Source organism: Notamacropus eugenii, chromosome 4 (assembly GCF_028372415.1).
Source record: "Notamacropus eugenii isolate mMacEug1 chromosome 4, mMacEug1.pri_v2, whole genome shotgun sequence".
Lineage (NCBI taxonomy): Eukaryota > Metazoa > Chordata > Mammalia > Diprotodontia > Macropodidae > Notamacropus > Notamacropus eugenii.
This window is the reverse complement of record NC_092875.1, coordinates 153,526,693-153,541,504: the sequence shown is the minus strand read 5'-3', so window position 1 is coordinate 153,541,504 and position 14,812 is coordinate 153,526,693. Positions and strand designations below refer to the sequence as shown.

The window sequence follows — 14,812 nt, the reverse complement described above, 5'->3', positions numbered from 1 at the left end:
CACTCACCATTGGCACATGGAATGTGTGCACACTAATAGACAACACAAAATTCAGTAGACCTGAAAGAACTGCCCTTGTTGCAAGAGAACTCAACAGATATCGCATCCAAATAGCAGCCTTGAGTGAAACAAGGTTGGCAAATGAAGGTCAGCTTACTGAAGTTGGAGCTGGATACATCTTTTTCTGGAGTGGGTGCAGTGAAGGGGAGCACCATGAAGCTGGCGTGGGTTTTGCAATCAAAACTAATCTAATCAGCAAGCCGGCATGCCTGCCAAAAGGAGAGAATGACAGGATCATGATAACGCAATTGCCACTCACAGGAAAATGCCATGCCACCATCATCAGTGCCTGTGCTCTCACCATGCAGACTCTGATCATCAATGTGTGCCAAAAGAGGGCAAGCTTATAATTCTGGGTGACTTTAATGCTAGAGCAGGCTGGACTACCAGACTTGGCAGGGAATCCTAGGGAAGAATGGAGTTGGAAACAGCAACAGGAATGGTCATTTACTGCTGAAGACTTGTGCATCATATGACCTTCTCATCACCAACACTGACTGTCTTTCATTTACCAAAATGCAATAAAACTTCATGGATGCACCCTGACAGCAAACATTAGCATCTAATAGACTATGTGACGTAAAGAGAAGAGACAGACAAGAGGTGAGAGTGACAAAGGCAATATGTGGTACAGAGTGCTGGACTGATCATAGACTTATCCTTTCCAAGCTAAATATTTGCATTCATCAAAAGCACCACCCCCAAGGCAAAATGACTCCCAGAAGAATTAATGTCATCAAATTAAAGCTCTTCTCTGAGCACAGTTTCTTGGTAACTTGGAGGGAAAGTTGAGCCAACACACAGTTGGCAACAGTGGAGCAGAAAAGGAGTGGGCAGCTTTCAGAGATTTGGTGTACAGCACTGCATTTGCTCATCTGGGTCAGAACACTCGCAAACACCAATACTAGTTTGATAAAAATGATGGGGAAATTCAGAAGCTGATAACTGAAAAATGAGAACTCCACAGGACTTACCAGTAGGATAGGTCACCCACCTCTAAGGCGGCAACATTTAATTTCATCAAAAGCAAAGTATAAGCAAAACTTAGAGAGATGCAGGATTCTAGGCTCAGTAAGAAGGCAGATGAAATTCAGTTTTATGCTGATAGTAACAATCCAAAACACTTTTATGATTACTTGAAAGCTGTTTATAGACCAAAAACCTATGGTGCATCACAATTACTCAGTGCTGATGGGGCCACATTAATTAGTGACAAGGACATAATCCTAGAGAGATGGGCTGAACACTTCCATAGTGTTCTCAACAGACCATTATCAATCAATGCTGAGGCCATTGACCATTTACCTCAGGTTGAAGTCAATCCCTCCTTAGCTGAACTTCCAACTGAAGAAGAGATTTTGAGGGCCATTAGGCTCCTTTCATGTGGCAAAGCACCTGGTGCTGATTCTATTCCAGCTGAGATTTACAAGGTAGGGAGACCACTGCTCATACAAAAGCTGACTGATATTTTCCAGATTGTATGGCAAGAAGAGGTTATCCCCCAGGAGTTCAAGGATACCTCCACTGTCCATCTCTATAAGGGTAAAGGGAATAGAATGTCTTGCGACAATCACAGGGAAATCTCTCTCTTAATCATTTCTGGCAAAATTCTTGCTACAGTCCTCCTTAATAGGCTGATCTTTCACCTGAAAGATGATCATATACCTGAAAGGGCTGAGGAATAGTCAATATGGTGTTTGCTGCCCGACAACTCCAGGAGAAATGCAAGTAGCAGATCAGAGTTCTGTACACAACGTTTGTAGATCTGACAAAGGCCTTTGACACTGTTAGTTGTGAGGGCTTATGGAAAACTATGTCAAAATTTGGTTGCCCAGAGAAGTTCATCAATATTGTACATCAATTTCACGATGGCATTTTTGTCCCGGTTCTGCATAATGGACAAAGCTCTCGTGTCTTCCCTGTCACCAATGGAGTGAAACAGGGCTGCGTGCTTGCTCCCATGCTTTTTAGCATGGTGTTTTCAGCCATGGTGACAAATGCTTTCAATAAGATGAACACAGCATCAAGGTCAACTACCATACTGAAAAAAGGCTACCAGCCAAGACCAAAGTGGAGGGAGTGTTGGTGCATGATTTTCTGTTTGCAGATGATTGTGCACTCAATGCAGCCTCTGAAGCTGAGATGCAACAAAGAATGGATCAATTCTCTGCTGCCTGTGCTAATTTTGGCCTAATAATCAACGCCTAGAAAACACAGGTGCTCCATCAGCCACCACCAACACCATCCATATGTGGAACCATCAGTCACAACAAATGGAGAAGTTTTGAACGCTGTGGATAAGTTCACTTGCCTTGGTAGTGTACTTTCCAGGGATGTACACATTGACAATGAGACTGACGCACACATTGCCATAGCTAGCTCAGTGTTTGGGAGGCTCCGAAGAAAAGTTTGGAAGACAAGAGGTATTAGACCGACTACCAAACTGCAGGTCTATAGAGCCATCGTGCTGACGTCATTGCTATATGCTTGTGAAACATGGACAGTCTACCAGCACCATGCCAGGAAAATGAATCGCTTCCATTTGAACTGTCTTAGGAAGATTCTGAGGATCACCTGGCAGGAGAAGGTACCAGACACAGAAAGCCTTGCTCGAGCTAAACTGTCAAGTATTCAAACTATGCTTCAGAAAGTGCAGCTCCGATTCGCTGACCACATTGTTTCAATGCAAAATGTACGCTTGCCAAAAAGACTATTTTATGAAGAACTCACATGGGGCAGGCAACCACATGATCATCGAAGAAGTAATACAAGGACACTCTCAAGGTCTCTCTCAAGAACTCTGGATTTGACTGTGCAATATGGGAGACACTGGCACAGGACCGCTCATCATGGGGTGCCCACATGCTCTTTGAGCAAAGCAGAATTGAGACAGCACAAAGTAAATGCAGGATGCGCAAATTTGGGATATCCACCCCAAATATTCACATGGCCTATCTGTGCCCAACCTGTGGTAGAGCATTCCGAACTCATATTGGTCTGATTAGCCACAGTCTGACACACTGAAACTTTACTTTATCATGGTGATGTCATTTTGTTCCTCTTTCAGAATGAAGGACAACAACCAACCAATCAACCATCTCTCTCATTAGACTGTGAGCTCCTCGAGGGTAGGGGTTGACTGCCTTTTACCTTTCTTTATATCCCCAATGCTCAGAACAGGGCCTGGTACATGACAGACACTTAACAAATGTTTACTGACTGACAGACTAATCAATGAGATGAATAGGGGAAAAAATTAAAACCCACTTATATCGACAACATTACTAGAAATTAAACTACAAAATATGAAGAAGTTGCAACGAAACAAGTATACAGTCCATAACTTTTCTTTGGAGAGGCAGACAGAGCATTTGCAGTACTGAACTAATAATGTCATTTTGGGCCATGTTAGTAATAGCATCCTCATCATTATCAGAATTAGGTGAAGGAAATAGAGACATCTACCATGAAGAAGCGAAGACTTTCAGATGGGGATAAGAGACCTATTTCTGAGTATTTAAAAGATTTGGGTAAAGGGTTTACACTTACTTGACCTTAGTTTTCTCTTAATGAACAGAACCACAAGCAATGTGCAAAAGATTCAAAGGTATTTTTGGCTTGATATAAAGAAAAAAACTTACAACAATTAGAGCTGTCCAAAAATAGAATGAGCAAATTTAGAAAGTAGTAGGTTCCTCATTAGTAGGAGACTTATAGCAAAAGCTTTTCAGGGATTCTTTTTCAGGTATAGGTTGTATTAGATTTAGATACAGAAGGTTAGACTAATATCCAATCATTCTGTAAGTTATTTCATTGGGCAACCTATGGTACTTTATGATACTTTATCATCTTGTCCCTCAGAGCACATGCAAAGCAATGCAAAGCAAAGAGACTACCAGGAAGATAATTTTAACTTCTATGTTCATATACATTTGTAAAGGATGAAGAAGTAGAGAAGTAGTATTTGCTCCCTATATGTGTGCCTTGCTTGTATGATTACTTATGCATACAGTATATGAGTTTGTGGAAAAATGTATCCTAGGTTTGGGGGAGGGGGGAAGAATATTCTTGTGAGACTTTTCTTACTATTTTATTAAATTCCATTTAATTGAATTGTGTTCATTAGCTGACTAGAGGAAAACGAAACATATCAGTGGGGGTTATGAGCTATGGTTTTCAAAGGATGTGGAATGAAGGGGTCCACTGTGACTTACTTATGACAGCTCTTCCAATGGCCCTATATGGGGGAGAACAGGGTGCTCCTGGTGCTATAAAAGTAATGTTCTTAGAGATTATTAAAAGTATTTGAATCTACATTAAATGGCACTAGGTAGGTTACTGTACTTTTCTAGCTCTCCTAACAGATTTTTATAGTACTTTTGTCTTCTCTGCTAGCTGTCGTTTCTGATTCGCATCTTTAATCTGTTTATTTCATACACCTGACTGAGGTCTTAAGCACACTGTTCTATGTCTTTGATTAAATGTATAGGCTTTCTATTAGTAGTCATATAACAAGGGCAAACATTAGGGCAACTGCTCTACAATAAAAAAAATTCAGTTTCTGGTCAAAGAATCATAATCTTAACTCTTTCTAGAGGCAAGTAATTTCTACTGACTTGCAATGTAGAGCCATATTTTGAATGGCTAAGCCTATCATAAGTTTGATCTCTAAGAAAGAGTAGTATTACTGGACAATGTAAATCATTTGCTGTACTTTCTATATTCATATTTTATATTGTACTTTTTTGTGTGTCAGTTGAATATGAACCTGTCTTCTTTCTCAAATTAAACTAGATATTCCCTAAAGGTAGGGTCCAGCTATTCTCTAAAAATGCTTTGTGCAGATTCGTACAGAATTTAAGAGTTGGAAAGGACCTTAACAGCTATCAAATTAAACTAAAATGAAAAAAGAATCCTTAGTGCAACAATTCAATATATCATTATCCACACTCTTCTTGAAGACTCTTAATGAGAAGGAATCTTATACTTCTTTAAGCATGCAATTAAACTTTTGTGTTTGGTCTTCAAAACTTCCTTGCACCATAAGAAATATTGCATATGGTCAAAATGCATTGTTCCACAGGTGACAGGTAGGGATAGGACAGGGAAATAGCCTACTTACAAAGTATAGGCCAGGAGGGCTACAAGTAAAGGGAAAAGAGGACATTTTGCCCTGCCTTCAACCACAGTCAAAATACAGGAGGCAGGCCCATCCCAACTATTCTACAATAGCTATAATTACTAGAAAGATTTTCCTGACATCAAACATAAATTTGCCATTTTGCAACTACTATTCAATGATTCTTTTGGTTCTTACCTTTTGCCTCTCGTTCTAAATATGACAGGTCTAATCCCTTTTATACATGATTACCTTTCAAATACATGAAGACAGTCTTCTCCACTTTCCAGTTCCTTTAGCTGATTCTCAAGCCCTTCACCAGTCCAGCTGCCCTCCTCTGGATACTATCTTATTGATGCCCTTCTTGAACTGTGATGACCAGAACTGAACACAATGCTCCAAATGTGCTATGTACAGGCAAAGTACTAGCTGAAATGACAGGACTATTATTCCCTTATTCCTGGGAGCTACGCCTCTCAATGCAGCCCAAGATTGCACTAGCAGTTTTATCTGCTGTATTATACTGATGATTCCTATTGAGACTGTAGTTCAACACAATCCCAAACATCTTCCAGATACATTGTTATCTTACCATCCTCCCGTAAATATCTCATATTTGTGAAGCCATTTTTTAAAACTCAAGTGTAAGATTTTCCTTCCTTCTTTCTATTTTCTCCCTTCCTTTCACTGAAGACTGCTAGTAATTACACTAGTTTCAAATTAACATCTGTATTATCTAGCCCACATTTTTTTCCCATCAAGATAGTATGACTTACTTTATTAAGCAACTTCTTAAAATCAAGGTAAACTATAGTTATACATGACATTCCTTTGATCTCTCAATTTAATTAAAATCATGTAAAAAAAGGATATTAAGTTAAGGAAACATGACATACTCATGATGGCTCTTTGTAATCAATACTTCTTTTCTGGAATGCTCATTAACCATCACCGTATTGTAGAATTTTGCTAGGAAGTGAAGCCCAGATCACTGACCTTTGTTTTGTAGACTCTTCTCCTTTCTAAAATTCAATTCATAGAGAGTCAAAAAAGGTCAAGAATATCAAAGAGAATAATGATTTTTTAAAAAGTGAGAAAGAAGGAGGCCTAGCAGTACCAGATCTGAAACTCTACAGTATTAAACTTTATGGTATTTCTCAAAACAACTTGGTACTAGTTAAAAAAAACAGATCAATCTGTAAACTAGATTAGGCAATAATATTTAATATTTATATGGTGCTTTAAGTTTGCTGAGTGCTTTACAAATATCTCATTTTTTCTTCACAACAACTCTGGGAGGTAAGTGTGACTATGATATTCATTTTACAGAAAGAAATTGAGGCAAACAGAGGTTAGGTGATTTACCAGGGTCACAACAATGGTTAAGTATCTGAGGATCGATTTGAACTCAGGCCTTCCTGACTTCAGTAACAACACTCTATCCACTATGCCAGGAAATGAATATTGTAGCCCATGATCAATAATCACAAAGATCCAGCTCCTAGGATAAGAGCTATCTGATAAAAAAAAAAAATTTTTTTTTCAAAAAATTGGGCATGGCAGTATGGAAGAAAGAAATTACATTTACATCAATAACCTTATAGCTTATACTAAGATAAGCTGCAAAAAGATACATGACCCAGGTATAAATGGTCACACCATAAACATATTGGAGAAAATGGAAAAAGTTGTCTATCAGATCTATAGATAGAAGAAAAGTTTATGAACAAACAAAGGACAAGGTGGGCCAAAGAAGACAAAAATGGGTAACTGTGATTACATAAAATTAAAAAGTTTTTATATAAACAAGTACAATAAAGCTAAGATTAAAAGAGAAACAATTAACTAGAGGAAAAATCTTCACAAAAAGTTTCTTTGCCAAGGCATTTAAACAATAAATTTAAATTTATAAGAATGAGACATTCTCAAATGGATAAAAAGTAAGGACACGAACAGGTTTATCAAGAGAAGGGCTATCTATAGTCGCATGAAAAAAATGCTCCAAATCACCATTAATTAGAGAAATACAAATTAAAGTAATTATGAGGTTGATTCCATCTCCCATCTAATATATTGGCAAAGATGATAAAAGGAAAATGGCGAATGATAATAGTAATAACAATAACTAGCATTTATGTAATACTTTACAAATATGACACCACTTCCAAATGTTGAAAGAGTTGTGGGAAAACAGGCACATTGATGCAAGGTTAGTGGACCTATGAACAGATACAACCATTCTGGAAAGCAACGTGGAATTATAGCTATAAAATGGACATGATGCCCTTTGTAATGAAGAAAGGAGAGGTACTTCATCATTTCTCCATGATCTTTCAAATATTATCAACATTTCAGCAATCACATTCACTAACTCATTCATTCACTCATTCAATAGTATTTATTGAAAACCTACTATGGGCCAGGTATTATACTGGGCGTTGGGGATAGAAAGACCAAAAAGAAACAATACCTGTTCTAAAGGTACTTACATTTAATTTGAGAGAAAGAATGAACGAAAACAAATAAATTCAAAATATATACACAGCAAATTCAGGAGCAGAAGGGGGCATTAACAAGAAGTAGAAGATCAGCAGAGTCTTGGATGTCATAAAACATGAATTGAAACTAAAGGAAGCAAGGGACTCTAGGAAGTTAAGGTGAGGAAAGGATGCATTCCAGACATAGGGGAGAGTTTAAACACAAAGGCTGAGACCGGAAATGGAAGGATGTATATGGCTGAAAACTAGTAGGCCCATCTGACTGGAATGCATAGTATAAAAAGAGAATAATGTGTAATCAGTCAACCAGAAGAGATAAGGTGGAATCAAATCACAGAGAGCGCTAAATACCAAAAAGAGGAGTTTACAGTTTATTTCTGATGCAATTAGGAGGTACATAAACTTTTTGAGGATGGCAATGACAGGGTTCTCCTTAGCTTCAGGTAGGTAACAGCTCTCTAATAGGTAAAATGACCCAAAAGTAGAAGGAGAGTCCTTTGAGAGACAATGGATTCCTTCCCCTTCACTGTCTTCAAACTAGACAACCCTTTGTTCTATTCAGTTCCACAAATATTACTAAATGCAAGACACTGTTAGGGACATTACAGCAGTCATTGCTGTACAAGTACAGGTTGCACCTGACATCATTTGAGGTCCCTTCCAACACAGATTCTATAAAGCCAAGCACCTCTGCACCACCCTTATTGTTGTTTTAAATAATAACTTTTAACAGATAACTTTAAAATGTAATGTTTCTATAGAGAAGAAAATCTGAGATATGTCACACTTGGCACAAGAGTTAACAATGCTCAGTGAAGTTGAAATTCAAGAGAGGAAAAAATATTTTTGATTAAGAAAGGAGGAAACCTATGACAGAAAAACATTCCACCCGTCAATGACATTTAGAAAAAAAGTTTTTTTTCCCAGAGAAGTACATTTTGGGATAGCATTCTTTATGTCTCCACAAATTTAATGTGTGTGGTTGCTTGAGTAAAATAAAAATACATTTATACTTAATAGATCTACTAATCCATTATAGAACCAAATCCAAGCCTTAATTAGATTTTTTAAAAAACATAATTGTGTACTATATTATATAGGTCCCCATTAAATACCAAAAAATTTTGTTAGAATAATACCAAAAATGGTCTTTATACTTGAGCAAAATCAGTAACAGTATCTAAAAATATTGAAATTCTGAACTTTTTTCACTTTTATGGAGATGGTGGAGACTCTGCAAAATGAACTTGAATTACTAGGCAAATATTCTCACTTTTTCTTTCCATGTATATGTATATATATATATATTTGTATTTGATTTCTGACTTTATTACAAAATATTTATCATCTTATTCTTATTTATACATTTTCCACTATTCTTGGTATTCAAATTTGAAGCCTGCACTTTAAAAAGATAAAATTTACTAATGATGTGTAATATATATGTCCTGAAAAAGCAAATAACCAAATTCGAAAACCATATTATTGAAGTAGAACATAAATGTATTCTTTTAAAAGGGGTTGGGGCAGTTAGGCATATCATCTTAAGGAAGATCTTAAGCAACAACAAGAGTTATAATTAGTATGAAAACTTTAATTGTAAAATAAGCAACACCTGTAACATGTGCCAGATAGGTAAAGTATTTCTCTTACAGTAAAATCTTCTAAGACACCGTCCAAAGAAGTGAGATAGAACAGAATTTACTGAATTATATTTCCATTTTTATTCCCTAAAGGCTACTGTTCATTTCAAGAAGAGAGAGAAGCAGGAAATCTCAAGATAGCAATCATTGTCATAGCACTGTGGATGCTATGGCAAATATGTAGTTTTTTAAATGCCGAAAGAATGATGGCATAAAATTCACATCAATTTCTTTAGGAGCAACTGAATTATGATCCTGAATTAAAAAAAATATTTTTGAACAAATTTAATGGTAAAATTTAAAGAGCTTCTCTCTTTCACTGTTCTACTCTTTACCTTGTGGATATATAAAACTCCAAAAGAAATTTAAGTAAATTCCTCACCAGTTAGTTCTACAACACCAATTCTTTTTTGTGTTTGAGGTTTTAGAGAAAAAGTATACTTCCCTACACTGCAATTTACTTCCTCCATTATATTCCGATAAAATTAATTATGTAGAATACAATAGCCTCAAAATGCTAACTCATCTTCCATTAACAATTAGCATTTCTAATGTGCATTGTATTTCTAAACAAGTGACAAATCATGAAAATTTACCTCTGCAGCAAGAGTTAAAAAAAACACCCTATTTCAGGAACATTTAATTTAAATTCCAAGCATAAATTATAAAGATGTTTAAATATCCATAACACACTGATAATAAGTCATATCATTGTCATAATAATTCAAACTTCAAAGGGAGTTATAAATATTAACTAATTATTCTTCTAAAATTCTTCATGATGTGGGTGTTCCACCTGATTGTCTTAGAATTTGTTCCTTTAGTTGTTGCCAAAAGCCACAGAATGAATTCATAGGATTTACGATTTTTGTTCAGAATTCCTGATACCTAGATTATCCTTAAGTCCACACAGTATATTCTAAACTAATGAAGGAAACAGACAACTTGCAAAGAACATCCACAGAGAAGATTAAAGATATGAAAATAAAATCTGTACAAAAGTTAAAGGAATTGAAATTATTTAAACTGTAGAAGAACTGGTTGAGAAGGCAATTTAATACTTGCCTTCGAGTAGATATAAAGCTCTTTTAATTCAACCAACATTTATTAAACATCTAAGATGTGTAAGGCAATATAAAAGACCTTGAGGATACAAAGATAAACATGACATATTTCTGACCCTCAAGAAGCTAATAGGAAAATATTGTTCAGCTGTTCTCCAGACCTGAGGATAGGACATAAGAAAAAATATGAATGGCAGCATGAGAACTTACATATATAAAAGGATGACTTTTGAGTTTTAAATATTGCTACAAGTTTTCAAATTAGTTGGCAAACACTTTCTTGGGGTTGTTTAAAGATAATATAGAAGCCATTTGGGAAAGCCAAGTGGTGAGAAGATCCATGGCCAGCAACGGCTGCCTTCCCCTTCTTATCTCTTCCCCCTTTCTCTGTCAGTCCCAAATTCCATCTGGGAAGGACAGTTGGCAGTAAGAGCACCCCCCTCCCCCCCACCCCCCACACAGCTTGCCTATCCTCTTGTTTTCCCTCTTCACTCAAGCAGTATGCTCACATGGCTTAGATAAAATGCGAACCAATAAATGTATTGCCTCTAGTGAATAAGGAACATTTAATTTAAATCACCATCTGTCCTGCCTCTATACCCTATGGTTCCCCAGTAGTATCACCTTAATTACTCTTGTATCATGAGGCTCTCTGGGCCTTGCCATTTAACCCTCACTACAACACACTTAGGACCTTCACATCTTTCCATTTTCCCTCTGGCTAAAATTTCTTTTATGTGTTGCCTTCGTCAATCAATAATGAGAGCTTCATGAAAGCAGTTGCTTCTTCTATTTGTATTTACAATGCTTAGAACAGTGGCCCATAGGAAGGGCTTCATAATTTGTTTTCTTTCATTCATTCATTCATTTGCTCATTCATTCACAATAAAGGACAAAGGAGTATGCTATGATCAAATGGGAATATGCAATATATCTTAGATCTCTAGTCTCCTACTAAAAAACTGCTCAAAGTTAGGAGCTAGGTCATATATCCTTTTTTTGCTAAGTTGTAGGGGGCAGTAGTTTGCTATCACCATTCCAGGAAACTTCAGAGCAAGTGGTTTAAAGTAGTTCCTATGAGATACCATATAAGAAATACTCAGTCACTGAACGAACCAAGATAAGTGACATGATTTCATTATCAATGGAAAGTCTCCTCTCCTTCTCTCCCTTGTCCACTGGCTTAATGATAGCTAAAATTCTGGCACTGGATTTATTTCTTTGGATTTGTCATTCTATAAGAATGCAAAGGTCCCTGAGGCAAAAACCTTATCAATCACTGTAAATTATTATTACCTCTTTCCTAAGAGAAACTATTTGGAAGAGATGAGAATAAAAGAATACTGAAGCAGAGGTAGGAGAAGAAGGATGGACCACCAGATGCACCTGGACTTTTCTGGACTTCATCATCTCCAGAAACTCATCATTCTGCAAGAGGAAATGTACTTGGAAAGTCATACCTCCTCTGATCATTTTCCAACAGGCTGCATGACTTCATCATGCCCTTGCACCCTGGTAAGACTAGGGACACCCTTGTGCCTCCCTCCCCCCTTTTCAGCTTCTTTTTAAGTGCAGTCCTTCCTATTAAACTGTGAACCCTATGAGAGCTGGGACTGTTTTTGTTTTGCTTTTCTTCATAGCCCTAATGCTTAGCACAGTAATTGGTACATATTAAGTGTTTATTGACTCACTCTAAATCTGACCTAGTCGATTTTTCCTCTTGAGATCCCTTCTAACTACAGGCCTATTGATGTCATACATCTATTTCTAAGACAAATTCTTCAGTTACTAAATTGCAAACATGTTTCCTTTTAACTCATTAAGTGAACCTACACTACAATAAAATAGGCATAGGAACAGGGTCTGGACCTGTCTTTTCACCGATAGATGGAACTCCTGCTAAGGAAACTCTACCAATTTGAGTTGGCACGATCTCTACAACTGATGGTTTTTAAAGAATTGCATAGAGAACTGAAAGGTTAAGAGACATGCCCAGGCTCATAAAGTGAGGTTGTGGCAAGAGAGGGTTTGAGTTTAGGTCTCCCTTGCTCCTATCAATCCCTGGGAAATTCAGGGACCCCCACTCTGTTCTGACTAGCCATTTCTAATCATCTCCTACTCTTGGGAATCTCTGCTGTGACCAACAATTTTTAACTGCCTCTGTGTGTGGACTGTGACAGCTCCAAGGACACTTCTGCAACTCCTCCTTTCCAGCCGTTTGCTTGTTCTGATAACTCTACAGGTGACCATGGCTTGGGGTACAGTCAGCAGCTTTCCTCTGTGGGCTAGAAGCAGCCTAAACTGATCCTGTGGTTTTGCTAGGAAAGTACTAACACCCTTCAATAAATAACTTGTGAATTACTGTTTCATCTATCTACCTAGCCACTCCCCCTAACATATAACTTCTGTCTGTAACTCCCCTCACTGACCTTCCCTGTCTCAGTAAGACAGTGCATTCTTCTGAACTGCAATTCTCTGACCCTGAATAAACTCTGTACTTTATTTATTGATCACTTCGTTGATCTGATTTTTATAGAGGCTTGATCCTCCTAGGCAATTTTCCATTCATTAAGTCATTCTGACTTTTAAGTACCAAAATTCAAATAATTTTCCAGATAGTATAATTTATTATAAAATGGTGAAATGAAAAGAGAATTTATGAAAGATAATACATTCAATTAGAAATGATTAGGCCAAAAGCAAATGATTATCAGGGCAGGTAGTTGGAGCAGTGTATAGAGTGGCAGGCTGGAGTCTGGAAGACTGAAATGATTCACATAGCATAATTGGTTGAGCCATTTTTCAGAGGGTGTGTATGTGTGTGTGTGTGTGTGTGTGTGTATGTGTGTGTGTGTGTGTGTGTGTGTGTCTGTGTCTGTGTCTGTGTGTCTGTGTGTGTATCTGTGTGTGTGTCTGTGTGTCTGTGTCTGTGTGTTTGCTGAGCTAATCAAGTCAGCATATCAGGTAATATATTTACAGGAGGACCTTACAGGTCAACTAATGCAGACCCAAAATCTATACGTTTTATTCCTTACACAGTTCAGAGATTACACAGTATTACTTCCATGACATTTAGCAGCACAGTATATCAAACAGAAAATGCTCTGGGGACTAGAACTGGTATATATACTCTTTGCCATTAACTCGGCCTTGAGTTCCTATCCAATTCAAAGTATTCCCAGTTATATCATTTCTCCTTCTATATCATAGCAATACTATGAAAATATGAATAGTGTGTGAATAAATACACATATGTAACATAAATATATATGTATGCACACATACAAAAGTATATTGTTGCTCTGAGCTCTTTGAAAATACTTTTGTCAGTAATTTTTCATATATCTTAAATTTGCTTCTTATGTCTCTCCAAAAGCCTATTCCCTGAACACTGCTAGCTATTACAACATAATCCAAAATACTGAAAAACACTAAGTAATATGTCTTGGCTCTAGTCCAATACTTTTCAGAAGGCCTAACCATAACGTAATTTCACCTATGATCTAAACCCAATATCACTTCTGCAATGTATTGATGATTATTTTGCACTCACTCCTGTATCTTTATTAACCATAAAATGTGTTCAGCATAAATGTTCCATCTTCAGCTCCTATTAAAACAAATTGCAATAAGCTCAGTTTTCTCATTTTTGGTTTAAAGGAATTCATTGTTCTGCCTGAGAATTTTCCATGCTACATAGAATTACATGGGAAGATAAAGCAGACAATTTGTCATGTCATGAATTAACCTGGGAACTCTCTTCTTAGCTTAAGAGTACTGTACCTAAAGTTACATATTTACATATGCCATTGTAGAGCACTATAAGAATATGTCAGAACAGTCCAATATCGGCAAAAACAAATGAACAAAAACCCAGACCGGGGAGAAATGAGGAGAGAGGTTGGAGAACAGGAGTGGTACTGGACTAGTTTTGACTCTTCTCTCTTTTTTTGGACCCACAATAACTGATTTGGTGCCTCTGGTACCAAAAAAAAGCCTTGGTAGAAGTATTTTAAAGTTTCTTATTTTGTAGGAAGCTGAGGAGGAACAGAGAGAATGTGAGTAGATACAAGGAGATTGATTAGAACCTGCCACCTTCCACTGAGTATTCCTTCTAGGAATAGTAAATAAGAGCAGATGCTTCAGGAGCATCCACATATTTGATAGATACCCACTGAAAAACAGCTTATTAAGGAGTGTAGTGAGTATAAGGAGTGAGATTTATGATGACTCATAAAAAAAGAAAAAGCACAAATGGGGTTCCATACTTTTTGCTACTTTACTACTATCTGAAATAACATGGAAAATATGAGGGATAATACAAAATTAGAGACGAGCAAATGTTCCTATTTTCATATGAAAGAAGAAAACTGTCTTAAAATTATAAGCTCATAAGCCAGATCCGAATTCCTGGGAAAATTCTTGAAT

The 14,812-nt window shown here is 36.9% G+C and overlaps 1 protein-coding gene and 1 long non-coding RNA gene across 17 annotated transcripts in view; one reads left to right on the top strand and one right to left on the bottom strand.

The window, feature by feature from the left end:
- Positions 1 to 12,025, top strand: part of LOC140500673 (uncharacterized) — a 32,953-nt gene extending 20,928 nt beyond the window's left edge. Inside the window, exon 4 of the long non-coding RNA XR_011965840.1 lies at positions 11,693 to 12,025. This is a non-coding gene — a long non-coding RNA (uncharacterized lncRNA). The remainder of the gene's footprint in view (positions 1 to 11,692) is intronic.
- Positions 1 to 14,812, bottom strand: part of STK3 (serine/threonine kinase 3) — a 548,351-nt gene that overhangs the window by 119,590 nt on the left and 413,949 nt on the right. The window lies entirely within an intron of this gene.